This window comes from Dipodomys merriami, unplaced genomic scaffold, assembly GCF_024711535.1.
Source record: "Dipodomys merriami isolate MVZ:Mamm:240054 unplaced genomic scaffold, mDipMer1.0.p SCAF_550, whole genome shotgun sequence".
Lineage (NCBI taxonomy): Eukaryota > Metazoa > Chordata > Mammalia > Rodentia > Heteromyidae > Dipodomys > Dipodomys merriami.
This window is the reverse complement of record NW_027206125.1, coordinates 159,659-165,247: the sequence shown is the minus strand read 5'-3', so window position 1 is coordinate 165,247 and position 5,589 is coordinate 159,659. Positions and strand designations below refer to the sequence as shown.

The 5,589-nt window shown below is 34.9% G+C and overlaps 1 pseudogene; it reads left to right on the top strand.

The window, feature by feature from the left end:
• Window positions 1-2,137: 2,137 nt before the first annotated feature.
• Window positions 2,138-2,237, top strand: LOC138811956 (U6 spliceosomal RNA; annotated as a pseudogene).
• The last annotated feature ends 3,352 nt before the right edge of the window (window positions 2,238-5,589 follow it).

Below are 5,589 nucleotides of genomic sequence, written 5' to 3'. Positions count from 1 at the left end.
TATGGGCTGGTCATCTGTAAATTGAAAGTTTGAATTACAGTACTTTCTCTCAGATTTTGTGATCTCATCTTTCATTTTAATTTGCCTTGCATTTCACAATTGATCACTGCTAATTCTTGTAAGCAATTGGGGCCCTGAAATATTATAGGAAATGAGAAATTGAGATGAGTCTTTAATTATTTTCTGTTGGCATGTTGCATGGGCCTATGTGAGAAGTCATGCCCTTGTTATCTGATGATGCAGATAACTGGGACCTGTTATCCTAGGACCCGTGGGTCCTGCAGAATAATAATAGCTTTTAGACATCATATCAGCAAAATTTGGGTATAATCAGTAAGAATGCTTTAGAAATATGGAGAAAAACACTTTGGGACCAGCAAGTTAAAACAATAAACAGAGCATCAGAATAAAATCCCTTATAGATTAGCAGAAAACAATACTGTTATTATACCATGTGTATTCAGAAGACCACGAACACTTAGAAGGTATCAGAAGCTTATACTGAAGATATTGCATTGATACTTTTTATAGTCTAATATATATTCTAAACCTAATTATTTATATTCCAATCTATTTATGGGAATAAATGTCAATATATTTGTCAAATTATCAATTCTAGTAAGATTCACTGTATAAAATTTAAAATTAGCACATATAAATATAAAATATATAAGTACATATAATATAAAAATTGTTTTGCATTGTTGTGTTGTGTTTAGGGAATCAAAGGCAACTCTGTTTTAAAGTATTATTCCATTATCTCTACCTCAGTTTTTGGTAGAGTTAGACTTAAAGCTCTACCATTTGTAGATATGCAGCCTAGAGGCAAGAGGAAACACTGTGATTAAAACATTACAAATTTAAGGCCTAATATCGAGGAGAAACATATGGACTTCTCCAGGAGCTATTGCAATATTTGGTGATAGAATGTCAGTAGTGTAAGTTCCTGCTTGGTTGGATGATAGACAGGTCAGGACAGTAGGTAATCATGCATATGAACAATTTTTTTCACTTTCTTGGCTTTAGCTACTTTTGAAATGATACGTATAATAAACAATTATGTTTTGATAAAATACCTTCTATTCTGAACAATTCTGTCTGAACTGTTCATCTCTCTATGATCCCTTGTAACTAAGATTATGTTTGTTCCAGTAAGACAATCCATGCTGTCAGCGTAAGATATTCTGGTTGGTCTGTTCCTACATGGAAGAAAGGTAAAGGTTCAGTGTCAACGTCTAGTGCGTTGGGGTCCCTAGGTAAGGGTCACAAAATCACCAGGACACAGGGTATGCAGAGTGCAAACAGCAATTGCCACTGCATGCTGAGCTTTATTGTTAGTGGGTATTTAAAGACTAGCAAGCATCATCTTTGCCAAGATTTGGTCAGAAAACATTCACACAAAAAATTTCCACAGATACATTTTTACTTAACCTATGAGAGAAAGTCTAGGTATATTATTATCTAAACTATTTTAGATCAAGCTCAAACCACTTCTCCAATCTCAGGAAAATGCTTGACCAGCTGTTAATCTATGCTTAAGCAAGCAGAAGAGCCACTTCCTCAGCTCCCAGGAGTCTGTGACATGTTTTGAGATAGGGAGAGGGAACATTTTCCCTCTGTAGCCTGGCATTCCAAGAGCTTTCCTAATCCCAAACACAGTCCTCAGATAATCCCGAGGCTGGAACCTGCATCATTCTGCCCCCTCAACACAGACCCTGAGTCTTCACAGTTCAGGTAGACATTTGTTCCAGCAAGACCTCATTTGGGAAATTTTAAGCTGCAGAAAGTTAGAAGTAGCTCTTAAGCAAGGCTTACTTTGAATCCATTAGCTCCACAAAGCTAACTCAGTTGATAAATAAGTACTTGAAAAGCCACCACCTTTGGACTTAGCTGTAAAGGCTTCAAAGTATGATCAAATTTAAAATGAAAATGACGAAATAGTCATTGACAAAACAATTGTAAATGTGAGCAATCGACCAAACTATATAAGTTTTTTCCACTGTACACAGAAATTTAGAGAAATAAGATCAATAGCATTTTCAGGAACAATAAGGGTTCCTTGTTACAAATAGGCAACCATGGATATATGCCTGTATAAAGATTGTATCATTAAGTACTTAAATTTAGAGGATACTACATGCTTCAGAAGCAGGTCTACCCAAATTACAACAATACAGAGATTAACATAGCACTTGCACAAGGATGATATGAAAATTTGTGAAGTATTCCATATTTTTCATTCTTCTGATGCAAGAAATGAAAAAGAGTTATTAAAAAGTTGATTACAAAATACAAGTGTAACAATACATGTAATTCATAGAATTAAAGGTTAGTTTGACATCAGTATATTAAATTTTCACCTTAGAAAGGCCTTTATATAGCATAACCTTTACAAAACTTGAAATTAGATAATATTGCCATTTTATCCCAAAGAAATAAAATAATAAAAGAAACTACGAAAAAAAAGGAGTCTTAAAATACTTCTATATGGAATGCAATCTGAAAGGTCACATTTACTAATGAATCTATACATTATATAACAATGTAGAATTCAAAGTATTATATCTAGGAGAGAATGAAATAGATTATGGACATTACACAAACATAGATATACTTTGTTCAGAAAAGCACCCGGAACATCTTTAGTTTCTATACTATTCATTTCAACAGATAAGTTAAAATTATTTCTGATTTAAAGAATCACAAACTCTGCAGAAATCATTACAGATGTATACAAACAACTCTTGAATACATTTTGATATCAAAGTCATGCAATTCACTTGGAAGAATACCATGAAATACATAAATTTTTATAGTAAGATATTACTGTTGCTTTGTATTGTGAAAAAATTTGTAGGGACACAAAAGATGGACTGGCATTTTTGAAATTTAAGAAACTTAACCAAACCATTATGACTTAGGAGACCAATTTGTAAAGCCTTCGACAATTTCAAAGAGGTAGTGATACATACTTACCCTTTTGGCAATATCAAATGCAGTTTCTTCAAAGTTGTTCTTCAGACCTGGTTTGATATAATGGTTCAACAGAAGGAGATACAGAGTATCTTTGCTATTTCTATTCCCAGCAGCAAGATGCAAGGAGGTCAAAAGGCCTTTAGTTTGGGTATTGGTATCTGCATCATGATGAAGTAATAAAGAAGCCATTTTGGTATTATTCCACATATAAGTACTGTGCAGGGGTGTCCAGCCATTCAGAGTTATTGCATGAATATCTGCCTTGAGCTGCCAACTCATGGACAATGTCTACGTGTCCACTCTAGGCTTCCCGATGAAGAGGGGTATACTCATCCTCATCCCTAGTATTCATCTGGGTGGCCATTTTGGAAAGCAGTGTTCACAACACAGTAAGCCGATAAATTTCGGCATCCCAAAGAAGAAATTTGCTTGGATCCTACTCCATTTTTTTCTTGCATTTGATACCATTCCTCATTTTTTCATCTTGTTCCTTGTCTTCGTCACAATTGCCTAACCAGTGATTTTGAGTACCAGTGGGAATGAGGTGTCCATGTATTTCCCCAATAGTTCACATTGGTTGAACTGGTCAGAAAAAACTGGTGAATGTTCTGCATATGTTTTTTCACCATGATTTATTTTCTCTTTTTCAATTTTTAATATTCTAAATTATTCTAACTGGAGAGTAGTGAATTATAGGGAGCAGAGGAAAGATTTTCCTCAGTATTCAAAGGTACAGACTGAAAATCAGGACCAGTGGTGTCTTCATGTGCAGCTTATTCTAGGAATGAGAAAATAGGAAACAATGCCTTCTATGTAAATGATTTGGGAAATACCATGTTATAGTGTAAGAAAACTCACTATTCAACATATGGGATTTAAGAGCTTTCTAATAGCTTTCTACTGTAGGTATCCAACATTAGAAAAAATGTATAATGCAGTAATAAAATAGAAGTCCTTTGTATGATTTAATTCTTTAAGTTCCAAGACCCTTGTCCATTGTATGTATTTCCGGGTCTCTATAAAGAAAATTTCGGCCTGAGCAAGGAGACCTAAGGTTTCTCCTATTCCATCCTGTAATGTTTTCAGATTGTCTGGTTTGACTCCGAGGTCTTTGATCCATTTGAAATTGATTCTTGTGCCGGGTGATATATAAGGATCTAGCTTTAGTTTACTACAAGCAGTTAACCAGTTTTGCCAGCACCATTTACTGAAGAGGCTATCTTTTTTCCATTCTATTGTTTTAGCTCCCTTATCAAATATTAAATGGCTATAGGTCTGTAGGTTCATTTCTGGGTTTTCAGTTCTATTCCATTGATACTGAGGTCTGTTCTTATGCCAGTACCAAGGTGTTTTGATTACTATAGCTTAATAGTACAGTTTGAAATTTGGTATTGATATTCCTCCAGTAGTGTTCTTTCCGTTGAGGATCGTTTTTGCTATACGGGGTCTTTTATTGTTCCATATGAATTTTTAGAATGCCTCTTCTATTTCCTTGAAGAACAAGGTTGGAATTTTGATAGGTTGAAGTCGATTGGCCAAAATTTTGTTGAGAAGTTTTGCATCAGTGTTCATCAAAGAAATGGGTCTAAAGTTTTCTTTCTTTGATGAGTCGCTGCCTGGTTTTGGGATGAGGATTACGATGGCTGCATAGAATGTGTTCGGTAGTGAACTTTTTCCTTCAATTTCATTGAAGAGTTGGAGGAGTATTGGTGTGAGCTCTGCTTTGAAGGCCTTGTAGAATTCTGCTGTAAAACAATCTGGTCCTGGACTTTTCTTACCTGGGAGGTCTTTTATTGCTGTTTCTATTTCAATGCTTGATATGGGTCTGTTAAGATGGATTAACTCATCTTGGTTTAGTTTTGGAATGTCAATATTTGCTAGGAAAAGGTCCATTTCTGTCAAGTTCTCAAATTTATTAGCATAAAGTTTTGAGGAATATTCCCTTATAATGTTCTGAATCTTGGTTGTTTCCGTGGTGATGTTTCCATTCTCATTTCTGAGTTTATTTATTTGGATGTGTTCTCTTCTTTTTCTGATAAGATTTGCTAAGGGTCTGTCAATTTTGTTAATTTTTTCGAAGAACCAACTCTTTGTTTTGTTGATCCTTTCTATAGTTTTTTTTATTCTAATTCCTTTAATTCTGATTTAATTTTGATTATTTCTTTCCGTCTACTGGATTGGGGTTTATCTTGCTGCTCTTTTCAAGGATGTTTAGATATGTCATTAAATTGTTGGTTTCAGATCTCCCCAATTTGTTGATGTAGGAGTTCAGAGCTATAAACTTGCCTCTGAATACTGCCTTTGCTGTGGCCCAAAGGAGCTGGTAATTTGTGTTCTCTGTTTTGTTGAATAGCATGAACATTTGAATTTCCTTTCTAATATCTTCCATGACCCACTCGTGATTCAGCAGTGTGTTGTTCAGCCTCCATGTGTTACCGTCCTTTCTTTGGTGGCTTTTGGTGTTGAGTTCTAGTTTTATTCCCTTGTGGTCAGAGAGAATGCAAGGTATAACTTCACTGTTTCTGAATTTAGACAAGTTTGCTTTGTGGCCTAAAATGTGGTCTATTTTAGAAAATGTTCCATGTGCTGCTGAGAAAAACATGTATTCTGATG